The following is a 23,622-nucleotide window of genomic DNA, read 5'->3' as shown; positions in this document are numbered from 1 at the left end:
GAAAACATTTTTTAGAAATTTCTTTCAAAGCAGCAAGTATTAGATTGACAGCTGACTTCTTAAATCACTAATGGAAGCTAAAAAAATTTCAAAAACAAAAACCCACAGTGGAACATTATCTTCAAGATTCTGAAAAACAACCAAAGTCTACAGTTTAAAAGACCCAAAACATTTTTCAAGATTGAAGATGAAACAAGAGTCTGTAAGGTAAGCAAAAATTTAAGATAACTTGCCTTTAGTACAACTGTATTAAAGATACTCTAAACGGTATTAAAAAGCAAAATGAAAAAGATTTTCAAAGAAAATTCAGAGGTGCAAAAATTAATGAAGACTGAAAAATGGTAAAAATATAGGAATACGTAACTGAATGTTGATGGTAAGAACAGTACTGTCCAAGAGAAATACAATACCACGCAAAAACATAGTTTAAAATTTTCTAGTAGCCACATTAAAAAAAGGTAAATTAATTTATTGTAATTTCAACATGTAGTCATAATAAAAAACTAAATTATTTTATTGTTTTCATACTAAGTTTCAGAAATCTGCAATTTGACATTTACAGAACATGACAATTCAGATGCTAAATTGTCATCAGAAATATTTGATCTTTATTTTTATAGTTTCCAACTGAAAAGTACATTTACATATCCAAGTTGTTCCAAACATACTTAAGGGTTTTTCAATAACCAAACCAAGTATCAATTTTCCAAATTTAAATTAACAGTACATAAAACTAAAAATTCAGTTCCTCAGCAACACTAACCACATTTCAAGTTGTCCATGACCAACCACAAGCAGGCTATGGTATAGAACCTCTTTCTTTGAGTTAAAATTACAAAAAAATTTAAAATAATACTAATAGCATATAAGCCAGTAAAAAAATGAAATGAAGAGGAAATCATCCAGGAAGCAAGAAATGTTCCAAGCACACAGAAAATATTTGCCACACTGGTCAAATCTTTAAGCAAAACATAGACAACCCAACAGAAACATTGTGGTAAAGAAAAGACATTTCAAATAAGAAACTGAAATAGCCAATAAATTTTTTACAAAATGCTCAAAGTCATTAATAACCAGAGCACTGTAAATTAAAACAATAATAAGCCACATTCATCATGTGGCAAAAATGAAAAATGTCAACTGTTGGTGACACTGTTGAAAAAAGTTATGTATCATATACTGTTGGTAGGAGTATAAATTGATAGATCTATTTTGGGAAAGTTTGGCATAATCTATACTCTACAAAAATAAATGCTATGTGCATAAAAATACACGCATAAATACATTCATAGTACGGATTGCTTATAATTGTTAAAAACTAGGCACAATCCAAATGTCCATTAAACTTAGACTAATTAAATTGGTTTATTAATAAAAGAACTTACTACACCACTTACTATAGACATTACTATATAAAAATGAAAAAAACATGTGCTACAGCTAAATCCACTAACAGAGTTAAATATTGGTGCACGAGAGGAAAGTAATACATAATGTATAATCTTTTCATATAGGTAAAATACAAGTAAAATTCATCTACGTCGTGTAGGAATGCCAACATCGGTGGTTACAAAAATACTTGAAATAAAAATAGGAAATAATTACAATAAAAATTCAGTTAGTGTTAACCTCTGGAAGTGGTGAGCAGAATATTCAGAAATGGATGGGGGCAGGAGTTGGTCTCCAATGCCAAGAATGTTCCAGTTCTTGACTTTGGTAGTAATCACCAAGGTGTTGACTTAGTAATTATTCATTATACAACATAACTGTGATTTGTGCATTTTTTGCATATTTAGTATCTTAACATGAAAAATTTAAATTTCTTACCGAAGGCACTTATATTGCTTTGCTATAATTTTTTTTTCTTTTATAAAGTGGTAAATGTTGCAATACGAACAAAATTTTAAGGCACAAGAGTCTAGTTTTTATTCCTTTTCACAAACTACACACCAGAAAGAAGCACTAGGCAATAGTGTATAAATAGGGTCCACTGTCAAAACGTAAGAAGTAAAATGTAGAAAAGCAGCAACTTTAATTGACAGCGTATTCCTAAAGAACTCATTACAGAATTAAATAATACCAATACGACAAAATGAGGAATTTTAGATTACTGGTCTTAGAAGAAACTATAAAGAGTGATCATCTTTCAAAGTACTTTTACCAAAAAAGATAACTGAAAGACAGCAATGGCTCTAGTTAGGATTGTAAGAAATGAGTATGAAAAAGAAATGGTGATATTTTACTAAAAAAAAGAAAGAAAAAGAAAGGTTTATTAATGTAAATTCATGAATTCTTTAGTAGTTTAAATTATTATCTTGTGAGGGAAACATTTCCAGCAAAAATAGGTGGCATTTAATTGAGAAACCATATGAGACTAGTAACCAAAGAAACTTAAAACAAAATGCCCATTTAAAAACCTCTCATCTACACTAGAGAAAAAGAGAATTTTATGTCCCTTCTCTATAAACCGTAACGACATCGAGGACTACACCATCCCATATCCCTTTTCTCGGAACAAGCAGAGGCATTGTGCTGCAGCAACAACGCCAAGAACACGGGAGGGAAATTCCATTCAAGACTTCCCAGCTTGCTCACTCCTCCCCCAAACCACTCCAGAATTCCAAGGAGAGTAGCGAAGTAAGGAATGATGGTCATAATACCCAATGAAAGTAATGCATCTAATGCCCGAAGCTGTCAAAATTCACACACGGAGCTTTTCTCTCCTCCTGCTCTGAGCTGAAGAAACAGTCAACAGTCATCTGCAGAAGCTCCACAGATCCCATTTCTCTTTAGCAGCAGGATCAAAATTCATCACCACCACCGGGTGTAGTCAACACCCCGCCAGAGATCTGCTCCCTTGAGGAATCCCTGCAGGCGTCAGGGATTCGTCAGCAGCCTCACAGGAAGGCCACGAGACAGAAAGGGCCTGCCTGGCCTAGACAAGCCTGCCCCTTCCCGCATTCCCAGTCTCGGCAACCTTCCGTCCTCATTCTTTTCGATTTGCCTTTCGCCACTGGCGACCCTGGCTTTCGTTTTCAGGCTAGACTGCCCCATGTTACCTCTCACAGAAAAGTCTGCCCTTACCAGGGCAGAGCAGGAATCTGGCGACAACAGGAACCGCGTCAGGGTCCACTCGCCGCGTAGTCGGCTCAGCTTCACCTGCTACTGCCAACGGTACACCACTACTCCCGACATTCCCCGCGCACGCACCGCGTCTCCCACCCCGCCCCACTCCCGCCCAAACACGTGACTTACTTGCGTCTCCGTCCACGCCCACTTCCGTTCCTCCGCTTTCCCTTGGGAAGGAGGAGGGGGGCACGGGGTGTTAAAGAGTAGCGACTTCCTCCTACTCCCCGCCCCCGCCCCTCTACCCCCTGCTACAATGTCTTCCGGGTCGCAAGTGCCTCGGAGCCTTCTGGGAAACCGTATCATTTCCTCCCCTCCCCCTCCTCCTGCCTTCAACCAACCAGCCTCCCGTCAGGGAGGGACATGCGCAGTGAGTGCCTCCCGTCTCTTCTACCCGAACCCCCCTCCACCCCCCCCAGCAGAGAGACCCCAGCAGCAGCAGCAGCTGATGATGAAGAGAGAGGCAGTGGCAGAGGGGGGGGCACCTTTTATTTCTATTTTTAAAGGGACAGGACACTAATTTTACCCCACTTCAACCTTGAATTGAGGGGGGTGGGGGGAAGGCGGCTGAGTTCCTTCCCCCACCCTCCAGCCCTGAGACCTGAGAGGGGGATTGAGCCTGAGAAAGAAGAAGAAGGAGTTTCTTCTTCGAAAACCCCCATCCACGACTCCTACCCCCTCACCCCTCCACTAGCCTCCCTCCCGAGCCCCCTCCACCCTCCTCCTCTTTGGCCGTGAGAGGAGGAGAGAAAGAGACCAAAAGCCTCTTAGCAACACAGACCCTTTGCTGCTGCTGCTGCTGCTGCTGCTACTGCTGCTGCTGCTGCTGCTACTGCTGCTGCTGCTGCTGCTTGGCCCTGGCTGGAGACATCTCACTACACCCAGGAGCAGCCACTTCCCCAGCTCTCCTCCTCCTTCGCCTCCTCCTCCTCCACTCCCCCCCCCTTTATTACCCTTTGTGTCATCCTCCACAGCTCCAGGGAAGGCACTCAAAAGTGGGGGGCAGGAAAGGTAAGTGTGTCTGTGGGGGCTTCATTGCCTTCCTCTGGCTCTGACTTTAACTCCGGGCAACAGTAGCACCAAACCACATACGCAGTGGAGCTCCGGGGTGAGGAGGGGGTGGTGCTGGGGGGGGTGAAGGAGGGGTTGGAGTGGGGAGGGGTGTGTGAGGTGGGTGCCCATCCTGTCAGAGGAGGAAGGGCACTTTTATTTTTATTTGCTGTTGTCAAAAGTGGTTTCTCTTCTTCAGCTAACATCTGATTGTGTCTTGCTCCAGTGGGGGAGAATACAAAAACAACCCCCTCCTTCCTCCAATGAGGCGCCAGGGAAAGAGACAGAAAGAGGCACACTTTCTAGATGTCACTTGAAAAAATTCATTTGGAGAGCTTTTTTCCTTTTTCCCCAGGAAAAGCTCCACTGCATTCGTTTCTGAGTGGGAAAATGTCGGGATTTGGATTGTATTGGAACTGCTTATCCATTTGTAGACCTGAGTGTTTTCCCCTTTTTGGTTCTGTATATGGTTTGGAAATTGACTTCAGTGTTGGAACAGACTTGATTGGTTTTTGCTTTCTGGGTTTAATTTTCCTTTTTTGTTGTTGTTGTTGTTGTGTCTGACCTGCATGGAAGATTTCAAATTTTTAGTTGATAGAGGCCTTTGGTTAGGTTTTGACTTGTATTACTGCTTTTTTTGTTAAATGTTTGTTTCATATATTAGCATGTAAAGTTCAAAGCTTAAAATGCTCAAAGTTTAAATACCACGGGTATTATCTCTCCCTACCTACGTTCTTGATAATTATTTTCCATGAGACAAGAATATTAGCTATTTCCTAATTAATCTGGATATTTTTCTAATCTTTGTAACTTGTCTGAACAAGTAATCCCCATTGAAAACTTTATGTTGTTCTGGCTTCATAAGGCCAAACCTCTCCATCAATAGTTTGCTGGATTGGTACCACTTTCAGTTTTAACTGAATTATTTATTTAGTGTTGTAAATTGAGATGAGTTTTTCATCTCTTGGGGTACTGAACCAAATTGATCACTGTATGTGAAAGGAGACAAATTTCTAAAATATACTTTCATGAGTCAAATCATGAAGTCGTACTTATTATATTCATTTTAGTTAGACAAAAATTGAAAGATAAATCCAGATTTCGGTTTATAGAATAACAGTCTTCATAAAAATCACTATGGCTTTCAAATTCAGTGCTGTATTTTATTTCACAAATGCTAGAAACTGTTTCCAGTGTAGGCCTTTTACTAGGGCTTACATTGGAAAGTGGCATTTTGTTTCATACATGCATTTCTTTATCCTTTCCTTGAAGATGGATGCACACATACATATATACACTCTCTCACACACACACACTCTCTCTCTCTGTCTCTCTCTCACACACACACCCTTTTTTGTAACTGCATTGGTATCTCTGATCCCATAATTTATGTCAGCAAAAAATAGTCTTTTGTAAAGCAGCAATTTTATGATCAGACTAGTAATATGAAAATATTACAATTGATATGAAAATAGCAATTTGATCAAATAGAAAGGATTGAAGAAAAATAAATTAGATGGATATTTGATGTAAATATTATTAAAACATGGTAATACTTTTTAATTTTTATTTTCTTGATGTAAAACCAAAATATAATGATGCTTCTATTTTAGTGGCAGAAATGCATTGCAAATGTAGAAACTTATTCTGTAAAATTTTCATTAATGTGTGCAAAAGTAGACATTTCAACGCGGGGGGGGGGGAGCTGTATAGCAATAAACAATATGGTCTTATTTGCTTCCTTTCTGTCATCAATTTGAACAGTTTCTTACCTTCCTCTGAGGTGTAATTGGTGCACTTCAGCAGAAATCTGTGTCAAGTTCAAGTTTTTCTCCCAACATCAATACTACTATTTCAGATCCACCTAGGATTTCTCCTCCTCACCCTACTTCCTTAGCAACCTTAACATAAGAGGGAGAAAGTAGAGCTTAGTGAAGAAATCAATTTTAAGTAAAGCAAATTGTGTATAGAATTGGAAGATAGTTGCCCCGTCGGCAGCTGAGTGAAAATTTACAGTCTTGACTATGATACCTTTACTTAAGTTGTGTCTGCTTTTCTTTTGAAAATGTTCCTATATCCCACCACTCATAGGGTAATTCTGTGTGGTTTGAGAATTCCAGACTTCCTCTAAGTTGGATAATGATTTGTATTTAGAAAACCCTTTTAATTATGGCTTAGATTTTAAATATTAAGACATTTTAGGATTGTAATTTTCATCTAAGTGATATCTTGGAGATCACTTTATCCTAGCTCTTCATTTTTCATATTGCTGAAGTTCAGAGAGCTTGAGGAACTTGCCTAGGTTCCAAGGCTTCTAAGTGGGCAGAACATGGACCAGAGAACTGAGGTCTCTTAACAGTCACTATGCTATACAACCTCATTTTTTTTTTTTTTTTTTTTTTTTGGTCAGAAATGAGACTCATTCACAATTTTGTGTATAGCACTTAGGGATTTTATATGGAAGCATAGTATTCTAAGAATATTTAGGTATATAGCTTTAAGCCAAAATTTTGTCTATTTATAACTCACTTATTTGTTGTTGATTTAAGAGGTACTGATTTCTCTCATTCTAGATAGTTACTATTAGAATTATTTCAGCTTCCTCTGATGCTTATTTTTTCTCTGCACTTCTAATTAATAAATATACTTCTTACTTCTTACTCTTGGATTAAAGACATGTATATAAGAATGATACATATTGTATTATGAGTGTTTACCTGTTAGTCTTGCTCTGTGAACCACTTAAAACTAAGGATTTTTGTCTTGTTAACATTTTATATCTCTCACAGCAGTGTCTGGTGCACAGTAGGCCGTACTGGTTATTTGTCGTAATTGATAATAGAGTTAGGCATATTTGAATTTCTTTACTCCCATATGTGGAATTTGTTTCCTTTCTTCCTTTTTCTTTCCTCTCCTTCCTGCTACAATTTCTCCACTACCATGATTTTTTAAATTTGTTTTTACTGTAGCTCTCACTTTTTCTGTCAGCCAAATTAAATCCTGATAACAATATAGTATTTATAGAAAATAAAAACATATTCCCTTTAATCCTTGTACAGGATGCAATTTAACAAAAATCATTTGTTTTTAATAAGAGATTTCAAAAAAATTCCAATTAAAAAGATACTGGCAAAAGTTCAAGGTACACTTAAATTTCATTTCATTGAATGCCTAGTGCAATAGGATATTGGAATGATTAGGCCACTTTTACCAGCTCTATAAAGCAACTGTTATTTAGGTGACATGTTTCCCTGACTTTGTTTTTTTGGTCCTTACCCAGACACTTATCAACTTGCCAGTTTTCTATGGATATGAAGATTTACTCCTAGTCATCACTGGGACCCCATGAAGTCAGCCAGAAAGCCTATGTCCAACTTATGTACCTTTGCAAACTTGTCTGGATTTTGAATGTATGTGCAAAACATATTGTATTTAGGTATTCATTAAACAACCGCTGAGCATCTAATGTCTGTCAGGCACTGTGCTAGGCATCTGAGAAACAAGGATGGTCCCTACAGTTTAATATGAAGAGATATTTTAATTGTATTCTACAAGTATATTGGTCATAACTTTATTTTGATGTTTTTTTCCTAAATAAATTTTATATTAATTAAATGGATACTGTTAGGTGGAAAAATGCATGTTTAAGAAGGATTTTGCTGTATTTTATTAAAATAGAAAAATATAAAGAAAAATTTTCCACTTAATATTGTATTCTGGGGATTTCTATTCTGTATATAATTCATTAATTTTAGATCATAAAATTAGTCTGTGTGGCTATCATTGCTAGTATTTTATTGGTACATACTTTTATTTGAACATTATCAACATTGTTCATTGAAGTACCGCATTAAATTATTTCCCCCAAAAAACCAAACCCAAACTCTCCAAACTTAAACTGTTTTTTTCTCAAAAGTAACTTTTCTTTTTACATTTCATATAACAGGTTATCTTTCATGGTTCATTGGAAGACATGGTACATTATCATTTGATCATTTAGTTAATTTCTATATTTTAAGCTAACAGTATAATTTAATTATCATGGAATAATTACAGTATATACTATTTAGGAGTTTGGGAATTTTCACTGTGCACTAGATAAATTCCTCCAAGACCCTCATTAGAAGCTTTCCATTTCTAACTCTAAACAGGTTAGTTGCAATTTTTAATCTTGATTATGAGATACAACTTCAGTAAAATGATTTGGGAGTTTCTTGGTTATGGATGTTTCAAAACCAAAGGATACTACCTTGGTTCCTATCATGGCTTTCATATGTAATTTAAAAACATATTAGAGGGAAATTTCCTGGATTTTCTTTGTCCTCCTTAAACTGTACTTAGAATAATATTGATTCACAGTTTGAAAGGAAGGACTCTCTTGCTGGTACGTTATCTTGTGAAGGTAAATAGACTTCTGAAGGTCAATTCTGATCTTTTTCAAGTTCATTCTTAACTTTGAATTCTAGTAATAATCATAGTTACCATTTTATTATAAGTGCCTAACACTGTGATAAATATATCAATACACCGGTCCTGTGAACTTCGAACATTATTGCCATGTTATAGATGGGGAAACCTATTACTGATAAAACAGCATTTTACATATAGCAGCAAAATACTCAGTCACAGTAAATTCATAACACTTTTTAAAATTTAAAGCACAGTCACAATAGCTTTTATCAGTCAGTAAGTACTCTGGTAAACACTAGTAAAATCATGGCCCCAATAGCTTATTGATAGAGTGATGGAAAAATTTCTACAAGTTTACAAGGAGAGAACAACAATAAACAAACCCAGTTCTTTATAAGGAACATAGATGCAGACCAGTGTGCAAATGGAAATAAAATACACTTGACCCTTGAACAACACAGGTTTGAACTTTGGGTCCAGTTATATGTAGAATTCTTACAATAGTATAAGTATACTTTTTCTACCTTATGATTTTCTTAACACTTTTTTCTCTAGCTTTATTTTAAGAATACAATATATAATACATGTAACACACAAAATATGTTTTAATTGATTATGTTACCGGTAAGGCTTCTGTTCAACAGTAGGCTTTTAGTAGTGAAGTTTTAGGGGAGTCAGAAGTTATACAGGATTTTCAACTGCACAAAGATCAGCACTCTCATTGTTCAAGGGTCAGCTGTATACATAAAATCAGTTTTTTCTCTGTATGGCAAAGATTATATTTAGGCTTTCTACATACTGAACTTTCTTTCTCTTGCATGGGTTGCATTTAGCATTTTGTTAGGTGAAGTTTGAAGATTCTAACAATTTGTAATCCAGTGAATATTTACTGTAAACATTTTAATGTAAATGTTTTAATGGAAAATCTCTACACAGAAGGGACATATATTGCCTAGTGTTTGGGTGTGTATATATGCATATCTTCTGGACCCTGTATTTTATAAGATTTTCATAACTACTACAATATACATACAGAATTAAATTTAATGTACTCTTTTTAGTACTATGTAAAGTCAGAATATTTTTAGTATGAGAATGGACAACTTGTTGGATTCTCTAGATGCCTAAATCAGCTACTAAATTAAAATGTGTTTTGACCTAGCTAACCAGATTTACTTTTACATTCTTTGCTTCTAGAAAAAAAGAATAATTTTTAAAAATTCTATGTTGTTAATCAAGTAATTTTCATATGTATCCTAAGTAAATACACATTCACCCTATATGCATAAATTGACTATATTATTCTATAAATAATATGCTGATGCATTATGACTTGTAGATTTTGGTTGTATTTTTAAATACTAAAGAACTGTTCTCTGTAATCTGTTATATTTCAGAGAGGAAACTTTATAAGAAATTGATTTTATTGCTTTAACAAATAATCTTAGTAATTGGTGGGGTAGAATAAGTCTATGGTCTCAAATAACATCCTTAGATAACCTAAAGGTAATTCCCAATAGACAAAGGCAATACCTAAAGATAAGGGTTTAAAGGTAAAGATTCTAATTCATCATTGTTTCTGTTTGAGGTATTTCTATAATATCATGTGATATTTTAGAAGTTGGAATGATTCAGTATAATTTTTCAGAGAGCCGGAGTGAGAATCAGGCTTAACACATATTAAGGAATATCTTCTAATGTAGCTGCACATGATGGAAAAGAAAATCACTGATGATACCATACCTGGTGAAAAGCATATACTTCATTCAAAGTTCTATGTGACTGATTCTAATTTGAGTCCTGTTTCAGTTGACCTATATAACCTTTTCTTAGAGAACTTGTAATTAAATTCCGTGTTACTGAGTAATTTATTAGCACATATTGTTTTAAAGGGCTAAAATGAGTTATATAAATCAGTCACCCACCTTGTAATGGTGAAAATTTTTGCACATCCATGCTTTGCGGAGTTCTTTGCCAACCAACCAAGATTCAGGCAATTAGAGGAAAAATTTCTCTTTGGTACTAGTGTTAAAATTTACATTCTTGTGTTCCCCTTTTTTCAATTTATAGTCTGTATCTTGAAAGTTGGAAGTAAACCTAAAATGTTTCTTAAGGTTGACTGCTAAATTACATTAAGATTCATCATTGTATCTAAAGCTATTGTTTTCTATATACCTTGAGTCCAGAAATGTCTGCCGATCTGTTGGCCATTAATTAACTTAATCCATACATTCTTAATATTACTACTATCTAAAAATAATACTCTTGGCTCTGTACATACAGCCACTAATGTTGGGGGAGGCAAGTATTCCACATTCAACAAAAGAAAGAAAGTATTGTTTTCTAAACAGCTTCTTTACTTGGGATATACTGATATAAAAAATAGCTGCTATATAAGATAAAAAGGATTTTTACTTATTTGGAAAGTTAAATGTAAAGTTTATCATTACCCAATACTAAGCCAATATTTAGAAAGTCAAATACATGTTCCAGTCATGATGGAAATATAGAGGCTATTTTTTAGCATTATTCCAAAAAATAATTTTCCTTCTCCCACATTTGTCACACAGGAGTTTGTGCTAAAGGATTTCTTGGCCATTTGAGAGGCTGTAATCTAGTTAAAAGGTTTGTTTATACTTCCCATCTCTGTTCTGCTGATGGTATTAGAATGCAGGCCAGAGCCAGACATCTAACTGTTTATAACATTCAAACTTCAATTAAAGCTGCAGTGTTCAGTTCACTATATATCAGAAAGCTTTATACCAGCTACAAATATTACCAGTAATGATGGCAATGATTTTGTGTAGCCATAGGCTTTCCTAAATCATGCCATTCCTTATGAATACTTGTTTTATTTATGTGGTATTAACATTAATTCTTTCATAGAAGTCTAAAAATGAAGCTTATTTTCTGCCAGAAGTAATATAGCATTTCCTTCAGCAATTTCTTTTGATAATAAAACCTAACAGCTTATATTATTACATATCTTACTTAAATGGCCCAGTTAGGTCTTTTTTTTTTAATTAGTAAATTCCATAGTAGATGTGTTTGTTTCCTAATTGATTCAACTCCAGTTTCCAGTTTGAAGAGCATAGCAATATGTTTCCTATTAGAAAACAAAAGTAACAATCACATTATTCCAGTGTTATATGTATGGGAGGAGACTAGACCTACATAATACAGATTTTAATTTAATCTTATGTTGCTTTTCTGGCCTGCTGCTCCTGCTGTTTGTGGTTTCTATGTTCTAAGTATGTTAGTAAACTGTTTTAGAAGTTTTTTTTTTTCTTCTTATAGCTTTTAAGAATTCTTTAAAAACATTTCTTCAGCAGCTTCCCTGTTTTTGTGCAATCTACCACATGGATTTAGAAAATGAGTTATATATTTATGTGTTTAATTTTTCTAATGAGTAGGCAAATTTGCTATATTGCTTTCTTTTTTATAAAACTAAATTTAACTCTACCAATTTTGGACCTTGATTACTAAATGTATACATTCTTTATGTACATATATATATTATTAAAATACAAGTTTATAAGAGGTTTAAACATTTAAGGAAAGATGAAAAATCATATTAAATTCAATGATTACTTGCTAAAATGCTTTTAATTAAAATATATTACAATGAAAAAAATCTACATTACTCAGTTTCCTGGGCACTGAAAGAAATGATTCATTTATTTTGAAATTTTATAAGAAAGTTAGAAAATATTACCTATGGTCTCTGTGGATAAGAACAACCACCAAGCAGCGTTTGGATTTATAAGCCAAAAATGTGGAAAGATCTCTAAGATAAGCTAAATTGAAAACATGTCACAAAAAAATACATATACAGTATGATCCCATTTATGTAAAAAAATGCACACAGAATAATATGCCTGTACTATATAAGAATATATACTTATATACGTATATGTTATAACATGTGCACATAGATTTATAAAATAAAAAATTATATAAGACATATGCCTTATGTTTATGTAAATACATTAAGAAAAAGTCTGGAAAATATGTAGCAAATTATACCCTTGGTTTAGAGAAAGTGTGTAAGTGGGATGCTGGAAGATTAAGAACTCTTTTATAGTTTGTATACTTCAGCATTACTTTGATTTATTTTTAACAATAAGTTTATATTCATGTAGTAATTTTATAATGGAAAAATATACTTATGTATTAAAGGAATGAGAAAAAGAATGATACAGGAAAATTGCAGTCCTGTTCCCCAATCATCACATGAATATATCCCTTGAATACCTTGAAAAGAATTGAGTATTGGCTAACAATCATCATAGCTTGATGCAGAATCAAGTCTGTTTGACTGATCTAATCTTACCTAACAGGGTGAAAAGCATAGTCAGTTGAGGGAGGAACAATGGATATAATCTATTCTGACTTTGAATTACTTTGGTTCTTATTGCAAAATGCATTTCTCACTTACCTGGGAAAATACTGACAAGGGAACTAGTGGTGAAGAATGTCAGTCATAAATTGGTGACAATTAAGTCAGTTTTAGTCTTGAGATAAGATATATGTTGGACCTAAGATAGAGTTTTATTGTTTTAGTCAGTGCTCCAAATTATATGCTCACTCAAAATACAGATGACATAGTTACTTAACATTTTCATAATTTTTCCGTATTCAGGTAGTGGTTTGAACAGAAGACAGATAAAGCAAGTTTTAAGATCAAGTCTTTTTTTAAAGTGTCTGAAACATGTACTTGAAAAACACTTCAGGAGCTTTTGTAAAATAACATCAAACTGAGTATGAAAATATGCAGAGTAAAGAAGCAATTAGAATTCTGTAGAGTTAATCACAGTGGGCTTCTTGGGAGGACATGAGTTAATCAGAATTTAGGTAGAGAAATCGTAGGTTGGCTCTGAAGAGAGTAATTCAAGTTAAGACAAACCTTTCAATGAGATGAGAGGATGGGGGAGCTTATTTTTAGTAGTTTGAAAGCTATGATTAAAATTCAAAATAACCTGGTAAATTAAGAAAGGGGTTAGAAATAATATACCTTGCATTTATGTTTTTAACACCTTATTTCCAAGAATGCAGATCAAAAAAGAAATAGGGAAAAAATTAACTTGCATAAAAAGATAAGGAAGTGAATACTTCTTTGCAATTATAACTAGAAAATTTGTCAAGAGTCTAAAGCAAGTATATTCTGAATGAGTTAGAAATGAAACACTTTGTAGTTAAAACAGGAAAATTTTATCCAAGGTTACTAGCTGAGGTTCTTTTTCCTTTTATAATTAAAATTAATAACCAAATTGGTCCTTAGGATCAATAGTAAATAGTATACAATTAAAACTATGAATCTTATATATGAATTCTAAAAATAACAAGGGTATAGCTTGTGTTTTCTCCATTTACTTAACAAGCTTTATTTGCATCTGGCATAATTTCTTTCTAGCTGGCCCCATTGTGTCAATTACTATTCCACCTATTCCTACCATCACAAAATGAACTTTTTTCCCCTGAAAAATGTATGTTTTAAAGAGTTGTATCAAATATGGCTCTATATTGTTTTCACTTTAAAAATGAGTAATTTTTCTCTTATGTAGGGGTCATTGACTCAGTATTCTTATCTCTCTTTTTTCTTTTACCAGTGGCTTGCCAATGTCTTTTCTTTCAACAAATATATGTTGAAACCTATTATGTGCTCACTGGAATAGTGAACCAAAAATAGACATGGATCTTGCTCTTCTGGACTTAGCCTAGAGATAATGGATATTAATCAAATAATCATATAAATAAGTGCAAAGTTGGAACTATTCCAATTGGTGTTTAATACTAAGGCTTTTAGAAGAATAACCAATCAGTGGGATCAAGGGAAGTTTGTTTTTGTTTTTGTTTTTTTTGAAGGGAGTCTTAGCTGAAATCTCGATGAATTAGTTAACTTAATCAAGAGGGAGAAAAGTTTTCTAGGAAGGAATAATATGTACAATGGTACTAAGAGGTGGGGAGAGAACATAGTACCAAGCATTAAATGATGGTCAGAATGACAGAACTTGTAAGAACTAGGAAATACGTGGTAAAAAGTGATGTTAGATTTATGTAGGAATGAAACTGGAAGATGTTGTAGGCAAATGCTTCCTTTATCCTTAGAATTAATATTTATACTTAGACTAATATTCTTTATGCTTAGTGCAAAAGCTTACTACTGCTTATAAAAGGGTTGTGTTATAAGAGTTCATTTTTATTTCACTTTAAAACTCACAGTGCTTTTTCCCGTGGAATCAGGGTTATAGTGGTCTGGTCGTATAAAATCCCTTTAACACAGAAAACAATGAAAGTAGTGACCATAACATTGTGCGTTAACATGAGTAGGTAGAGATTAGGAAAGAAAAGCAAGAAAGGGAATTAAAATGAATGTATGTATTCAAGAGAATATCCTGGGTGTGATTGACTAAGTTGTAAATACTAAAGAAAAAGAAAAAAGCCTGTAAGTGTGCTAGGCTGATGTAGGATATCATAGCAAATGACCTTAAGGGACACATACAGTAGGACAACTTGAAAAGACCTTTAACGGGCACCTTGATATATCATGTAATGATATCTGGAACAAACTAAGACAGAGTACAAGACAATATTGACAGGTTCTGAATCTAGGGCATATTTGTGTTGATGTTATTAGAATACAAAAACTTTTTTAAAGTCCTTGAAGAAAAGCAGAATTACAAACTAATCACAATACAATGCTAACTTTATTTTGGTTATTTTTAGATTAATTTATATAGTCAGAATTAATTATAAATTATTAAGTTGCATTAACTATTTTGGGCCTCAATATTAGCTTTTGAAAATACAGTGTAGCTTTGAAAATACGATGTATCTCAGTTGGAATAGTAGTTTTAAAGACAAAGTTGAAGAAATTTAATTTTTAATTATTTTCCATCTAACTTATATTGCTGATAAAATATATTCATGTTGGTCTTTAAAATTTAGGCCTCTTTGCACACTAGTTTGTGTCAAGTAATAAATAATCTAATTAATAACGAAAAGTTCAAAAAATACCCAAATACTAGAGCATTATAAAAAGTGGATTAAGTCACTTGAATCTTATTAAGACCAAATGTTACAAAAATTTGTTAAATTGCAAGGATGACGTAAAATAAATCAAACATTCATTGACTAGACAAGGTGCATCACATTACTTTCAGTCGATGAATTTTGCCAGTGCATCATCCATCTGGTGATCTTGAATTTAACTTTCTGGCATTCTCAGAGATGGCAGACCATGCTTCTAAAGCAGGTTAACATCTAAAATTAAAAACTACAGAAGTGGGGCGCCTGGGTGGCTCAGTGGGTTAAAGCCTCTGCCTTCAGCTCGGCTCATGATCCCAGGGTCATGGGATCGAGCCCCGCATCAAGCCCCGCGTCGGGTTCTCTGCTCGGTAGGGAGCCTGCTTCCTCCTCTCTCTCTCTGCCTGCTTCTCTGCCTACTTGTGATCTCTGTCTGTCAAATAAAGAAATAAAATCTTTAAAAAAAAAAAAACTACAGAAGTGAGTTTAGTGCTTCTCTGTTCACTTGCTTCTTTACTAATTTATAGACATTCTTAATGAAATGATATCACTAGTATTGGTTTATTTTTCATACAGTGTCTAGCAGACCACTTGTGATTTCCTTCATAGGACATAAGTGTTTGGGAAGTGTATTAGTGTTGAAAAGATGGCTTACTAAATTTATTTAATAACTCTAAAGGTTCAGGATATCTTTTAAATAGAAATGAAGAATTACTTGGAAATTGTTTAGGGATTGATGTGTTCCTTGTTTTACACCTTCCTACTTGTCTTTCTGTCAAAGTGTATTCCAGAGATCCCTAATTCTGTGATAAGCTAATAGGTATGAGACCTACCCCACCAAAGTTCCCTTATCAAATAAAGTTTAGACCATAACTATTATGATTAAAGAATGCTGGATAGGATTTTTTACTGCAGTGGTAATCACTAACATGTATTGAGTGCTTCCTTTTTGCCACTCACTTTGCTGAGCATTTTTACATACATTATCTTCTTTAATCCTCTTAACAACCAAAAAAAAAAATTTAGAAGTATATTCTTCATATAATATCATTGCTTATAAGGACCAATACAAAAAATTCTGTTAAGAATGTAAAAATAGGACAATTACCACTTTAACCTGTTACAAGCTTTGGAAAAGGAAGATTATGAAATTTATGTTTAAAATTAAATACTGAATTTAATAGTATAATTCTACATTTTTTTATCTTTGGAATGACCTATTTATTTTTTATCTGAGTGTAGTTGACACATTATGTTAGTTTCACATATGTAATGTATTGCTTTGGCAACTCTATATGTTATGCTCACTGCAAGTTAGCTACCATCTATCACCAAGCAATGCTATTATAATACCATTGACTATATTCCCTATGCTTTACCTGTTATTCTTGTGATTTATTCATTCCATACTAGAAATTTCTATATGCTAATAATGAAGTAGCAGAAAGAGAAATTAAAAAAAAAAAAGTTCCATTTGCAACTGCACCAGAAAGAGTAAAATACCTAGGGATACATATAACCAAGTAGGTGACACACCTGTACTCAGAAAACTATAAAATACTGATGAAAGAAACTGAAGATGACACAAACAAATGGAAAGATAACCCATGCTCATGGATGGGAAGAATTAATATTGTTAAAATGTTCATATTACCCAAAACAATCTATAGATTCACTTCCATATCCATCAAAATATCAACATTTTTCACAGAACTAGACCAAATATTACTGAAATCTGTATGGTTTCACAAACAAAACAAAACAAACCCGCCCAAATAGCCAAAGCAATCTTGAGAAACATCAACAAAACTGGAGGTATCACAATTCCAGAATTTGATATACACTACAAAGCTGTAGTATAACTCCAGCTTTCACAGATGATCAATGATAACCATACTTTTTTTATTAGTAGGAAACAACTTTTAGAGCTTCAGAGACAGTCCTGAGTTTGAACACTGGCTCCATATACTGAGTGCATAGTATGCAACCTTTGGTGAGCTGGTAAGGTTCTGAATTTGATATTATCTGTAAAATTTGTATAGTGACTCATTTCTCACAGCATTATGACTATTAAGGAGTGTATATGAAGTCCTGGCATGTTGTGGACATTCACTAAAATTTAATTTCCTTTCCTTTTCTTTCCTGCTTCTATTATTAGTAATAACCATGTTTCAGAATCTTTGTGAAATTATGAATTAAATTTAAATTTCTTCCCTTTTTAAAAAATAAAATTATCTCATACTCCTAAAAATATTTTAGAACTTTCTCTGAAATTTTATACATGGACCTCTTATCTTTTTGCTTTTCTGCACTTAGCTAATAAAATGGATACCTGTAAATATTGTTGAACTCTGATTAGAGAAATTTGAATAAATTGTCACACTTTGTTAATTTAAATATTCTACTTCTAGTTTACAGCAGTGCGTTTGGTAATTCCTTGTTAAGTGTAATAAAAATGTAAATGGGTTCCATTTTTTTGTCTAGTTTCCCCATATTAAATAGGCAGTATTAAAAAAAGGTTAAGAGCCTGGGCAGTAGAGCCTGGCTGTTTGGATTCAAATCCTTGTTCTACTATTCCTATCTGTATGACATTATCAATTTCCTCATTAGTAAAATAGGTGTAATAATTGTGCCCACCTCAGGGTTATTTGATAAGAGATATATATATGCACATATATGTGATATATATGTGTGTATACATATACATGTATATATGCACCTTTAAAAAAATGACTGGCATGTACTTTTAAAAGTATTAGCTATTCTAGTGATTATATGTATTGTCTGTATATTAGTTGTAATATTGAAAAATTGGTGACTTAAATGTCATGGTGAGTGGCTAACTTGGTAGTTTCTCATTTGGCAAAATAAAACAAATTCAATTTAATTTACAGTTCCTTGAAAATTATGTCAAACTTTTATTTTCTATTTTCCAGATTCTTTACATTACTTTAAAATTTTTTATTTTATTGTTAAATAATAGTGGGAAAAACATCTCCATTGTTTCCCATAAAGAAACAGACATACGGAAAGTTTAGACCTTTAAAACGTGCCCGTAGAAAAGTCAGTAGAAAGGCTAAATTAGAATTCAGAATTTTTCATGTGCCAGTATGTTGAGTCAAGGTATGTCTACTCCTTGTTAAGTATTCAAACAACAAATCTATTAGATGGCAAAATGAATAAAATAAATGTTAGATTTATATTATTGTGTTCCTCAAAAATTTTATTGGCTTGTGTTTCCTTTGGATTTGTCCTCTTAAGTTTATTCACTGAAAACTTATATAGGAAAAATTGTTTTAGGGGCACCTGGGTAGCTCAGTCTTTAAGTGTCTGCCTTCCGCTCAGGTCATGATCCCGGGGTCCTGGGTTCGAGCCCCACATCTTGCCCCCTGCTCAGCAGGAAGCCTGCTTCTCCCTCTCCCACTCCTCCTGCTTGCGTTCCTGCTCTTGCTGTCTCTCTCTGTGTCAAATAAATAAATAAAATCTTTTTAAAAAAGAAAGAAAAATTGTTTTAAATGGAATTAAGTTAATTAAGGCTATCTCTTTGGATATTAAGGATTGAGTATTTTTTTTAAGTTATCAGAGGCTTCTCACCCCTATCATGAACTAGTTCAAAAACTCCTTCCATATTTATCATATTATCAGTGTTTTCGTACTATATATTACAGGTTCAGTGTGCTTTACCAAGCCATCCTAGAAACTTAACCATCATGTTAATATTTTCTATGAAAATTCCAAGTTTCAGAGAATAGATTATTATTTTACAGTTAACTTTTGGAAAATACTGGAGTTATAAGAACAGCATGTTTCTATAAAGATACATTAGAGGAACATTAAAAAGTTGTTTTTTCTTGTTTAAAATATTTTGTAGTGTCTATAATTCATCAGTTTAAGAAAGTGATACTGTTTGGTTGGGATCCAAAAAATAGTAACTGATGATGACCAAAAGACTCAGAACTATCTCTTTGAGAGAGAATTGTAAATGATTTGTTAGACAAGTAATAGAGGAGTATCTAATTTCAAATTTGTAACTATTGTTCATAGTTGCTTAGGAGGTAGGATTATCATGTAAAATAATTTATTATGAATTTTCTTTTTAAAAATAGCAAAACTTAAAATTTAGTATTCTAGTCTAATAATTTGCTAACATTTATGGGAATTTTTACATAAATGCCACTTACATTATTTAATATTAAAGATAATTCCATATGTTCTAAAATAATAAGATATTAACTCAAAGGCACAATCGCCTTGCTACCTTCCACATGAAATAAGGTTCAGACTTTGTAAACAAGTTTTACAAAATGTTTCTCTCTCATCCTCTCTCTGGTATTTTGATATGTTCATTCTGCTGATTGGGGGCATAGACTCAGGGATCCTGATAACCTAGTCTGAAAACTCAAATTATTTTGTAAATCCTGATGTGATTAAACTACTTTTAAGTTTCTGCTAAAAAGTATCAAGTTATATTTAAAGTCTTTTTTTTTTACGTTCTGGCTTGTGAAAAGAATTTTTCTCTTTAAATGAGATTTTTGTGGACATTTTAGGTTATTAAGGCTAATATCAGCTGCTAACGGACATCAAATCCTGACTTAAAGGAGCAGATAGTTTTAAAAGCAGGAATTTTTCTGAGAGAAAGCATACATTGCTGTGCTTATGCTTACTATATATGTAGGTAGGTAAAGAGAGACCTAGGACTCAAGAAACGATCTTGGGATTTTCACAGTAGTATAGAGAAGCGTAAATATTCATTCATTTACTTGTTCGACACGTAATATTTGCTATATGTCAGTTATTCAGTATTTAAGACAGGCAGGGACCATGGCACTTAAGAGAGATCAGCATTACAAAGAGTGAACGAGTCTTTCAAGTACTTAGAGAATGGGTATATGACTTGAGTTTTAAGACAGACATTTGTAGATGATAATAATAAAGGCATGTAATTTTCAACCTCTTAGTTTTATTGATGAAGAAATAGAGACCCATGCCAGAAAAGGTAAATGGTTTATCCAAAATCATATAGCGAGTGGTATACCTAGGACTGAGGTCCCCTGCCTCCTGGTCTATTTATATTTGCCAATTGGATTAAAACAGGAAAGTGAAAGAGAAGAAAGTAAGGCAAGGTGCTTAGAAATTTGGACCAGCCACTTCGGGCTTGAACATAGTTAATGTAATATGAGAAATTATACTTTTTAAACTTATTTATTTCTTTGTGCTTGTTTGTACTTTATTTGAATTTCTTTAAATTTCTTTTGGTTCTCCTTTAACATTTACTAAATAGTTTTTCAGGGTTGTGCTACATCTATGTTTGTACAAAATTTTTAAAAGGGAACTCTGTACCCCCTGGAAACCACTTATGTTGGTTCTATGGTTCCTGAAGTTCTTGTTCACTGTAACTTTTTAGGGGTGTGTCTGGGTTTTGTTTTTTGTTTTTGTTTTGTTTTTTGTTTTTTTTTTTGTCAGTAAAGAAAGTTGCTTACTTTAATTATCTTGGATTTGCTAAGGTATAGTAACTTGTTACTGGGGAAAAAAGGAAAACAGGGTGATATAAGATAAAAGACACAATTTTTCCTGGGATGCTTTTGCTCTAACACTGGTTTGAAATTCTTTTCCCATAGACTAGTCCTGGATATGTCTGATAAGAAAGTCTTCATAATAAATTACCAAGGGTAGTGTAATTACAAATAAAGTTTTGATTGGCCTAATAAATAAATTACAAGGATTTATAAAAATGGTTATATGATTTCATCTTTGTTTCCATTGTAATTTTCATATCTGTTTTTCAGTGTTACTGTTTAAATTCCTTAGGTTAAGAAAAAGTTTGAATTTTTTCTTAAGGATATTTTTTAAGGATTTTTCTTAAGGATAAAACTAAGTACACATCCTAGTAACTTATTTGACTTGGGAAAAATAAAGACAATTATAGGATCATGTCTGAGAAGTAAATAAAGTGTTTGAAAGTTGAGTCTGCAAAGCTAGACATAGTAACAACAGGAAGCATCCCACCTACAATGCATATGGTAAAGGATAAAGATGGTATAACAGATTACAGACAAAATAGCTGGGACTTAAAAATGCATATTCTCCTTTACAACCTTCGATCTGTCATCTCAGAAGTAATAATGCTGTGTTTCATCCAGATATCATGATGTGAACATATTTTGATTTATAAGAAAACTTTTTTAAAGTATCTATGTCATATTTATACATTATTTATATTTACTTTATAATGTTTCCTCTATGTTTTATATTTTGGGGGGTATATATTTGTGCTTTTGCCTTTTAGGAATACATACTGTAGTCACTTTATTTTGCCAAATTTTAATAAATTTGTTACATGAAAAATTGAACCTATAAAGCTATAAATGATAAGATTTCACTGAAGAATTCCTTTAAATAGAAAGCTCTTCTGATGTACTTCAGAGTTTTTAAAATTACTTCCTAACATGGACTAAAGGAGATACAAGAAAACTCAATGCTGAAATGTCAGAAGCCACTGCTGCTTGGATAGTAATCAGTAATGAAGGTTAAACATTTCTGAAATTTTTATAATAAAATAATGAAAAAATATTCTGCATACAGAAACTCCATTTGCATCTCACTTTTGAATATATTCATTTTATTGAGCTACTACAGTATATTCTTTAATTTTGTTGTCTTTGAAATTTGTATAGTCTATATGAAAATAATACATGGAAAAAGGAGTTTTATATGTAAAAATGACATGTGAGTATCAAATGAGCAGAAGAGCACTGGACTATTAGTGATGTTTCAAAATATTTGATAGTTTGGGTATGTGCTATTCTCATTTAATAAAAAGGAATCCAGTGGTCTATAATATTCAGCTATTGATTAGTTCAGTATTTAATCAGAGCACCCTACTGATAAGTAATACCATCTTTAATTTTTTAAATGATAAGTTCACGTCTATTAAATGTGAGCAGCTGGTATATGCACAGTTAAGTATCCAGTTCTATGATTCTGTTTCTGTATTTCTGTAATCTAAGTAATTAAAACTAACATGGTTAATTGTAAATTTAATGGTTTCAAATCATTGTTGAAATTCATAATTAGGCAAATATAATAAATAATTGCTCTAAATGACACTAATAGTGTTTTTAATACAGCTGGTTTTTTGTTTGTCCAAACACCATTATCAGTTTTTATAACACATTTTAATCTTTATTGTATATATACATCCATTATTGATTAATTTCTTATCCCATTCTTAACAGTTTGACCTACCAAAGCAATATTTTTTGTATTTGCACACACTTCTTTCTCCTACATCTCAGACAGTGTTTCTAATTGATGCACATTAAAATTGTTAAAGATCAACCCCTAACATTTAAATCAGAATTTCTGAGAATGAGTATCCTAGTTTTGTTCTTTTTAAAAGTTTCTCAAATGCTGCTAAAGTTCAGCCAGCATTGAAAATTACTATTACAGGGCTAAAGTCTGCTGGGTTAACATTCTCATGCTTGTCCTTGAGAGAGCCTTTAACACTAGGTTCACAGGTTGCTAGAGGGTTGATGGCACCAGAATTTGCACTATTAACTTGTTTTTGGACTGACACTAGAATGTAATGAGGAATTCTGTGAGGGTGGCTTCTGGATCCTCGGCTCTAGTAGTTTAGACTACAGCAGGATAGCTGAGAGCACTCATCATGACTCAGCCAGGGAAGAATTAGGAGAGGGGCCTTCTGACTGGGTAGGTGAAATTGAAGTGAGTTTAGAAGTTCAGGAAAATAATAAAGATAGCCAATTATATAGCCATTCATGTACCTTGAAATGGACCTCCAAAAGAGCTATCCCTTCCCCCTTGCTATAATGAATGGTCTTTCTTAGGGTGAAAGATGAGAACTGGGTATTAACAGTATTTAACAGTGCTCCCCCTCGTCCCAGCACCCACATGCACACATATCATACACACTGCCACCGTTATTCCAAATCAAGTAAGGTCACACATGTTTTGATGCAGAAATTGATTACTGAGGCAAAAGAAGATTCT

General features: G+C 33.3%; 2 protein-coding genes across 6 annotated transcripts in view; one reads left to right on the top strand and one right to left on the bottom strand.

Moving 5' to 3' along the window:
- Positions 1-3,328, bottom strand: part of ORC4 (origin recognition complex subunit 4) — an 89,831-nt gene extending 86,503 nt beyond the window's left edge. The window contains exon 1 of one of the 4 annotated variants that reach the window (XM_046019825.1): positions 3,256-3,328. The gene's annotated coding sequence lies outside the window, so the exon portion shown is untranslated. Of the gene's footprint in view, positions 1-3,059; positions 3,194-3,255 lie in introns of those variants that run through there. The other 3 variants (XM_046019823.1, XM_046019824.1, XM_046019822.1) reach the window with 3 other exon arrangements.
- Positions 3,329-3,504: 176 nt separating this feature from the next.
- The window catches only part of MBD5 (methyl-CpG binding domain protein 5), a 486,733-nt gene continuing 466,615 nt past the window's right edge, over positions 3,505-23,622 (top strand). Inside the window, exon 1 of one of the 2 annotated variants that reach the window (XM_046019814.1) lies at positions 3,505-4,137. The gene's annotated coding sequence lies outside the window, so the exon portion shown is untranslated. Of the gene's footprint in view, positions 4,138-17,577; positions 17,614-23,622 lie in introns of those variants that run through there. The other variant, XM_046019819.1, reaches the window with a different exon arrangement.

This window comes from Meles meles, chromosome 9 (genome assembly GCF_922984935.1).
Source record: "Meles meles chromosome 9, mMelMel3.1 paternal haplotype, whole genome shotgun sequence".
Classification (NCBI taxonomy): Eukaryota; Metazoa; Chordata; class Mammalia; order Carnivora; family Mustelidae; genus Meles; species Meles meles.
The sequence above is the reverse complement of the archived record's forward strand: the minus strand, read 5'-3'. Positions and strand labels throughout refer to the sequence as shown.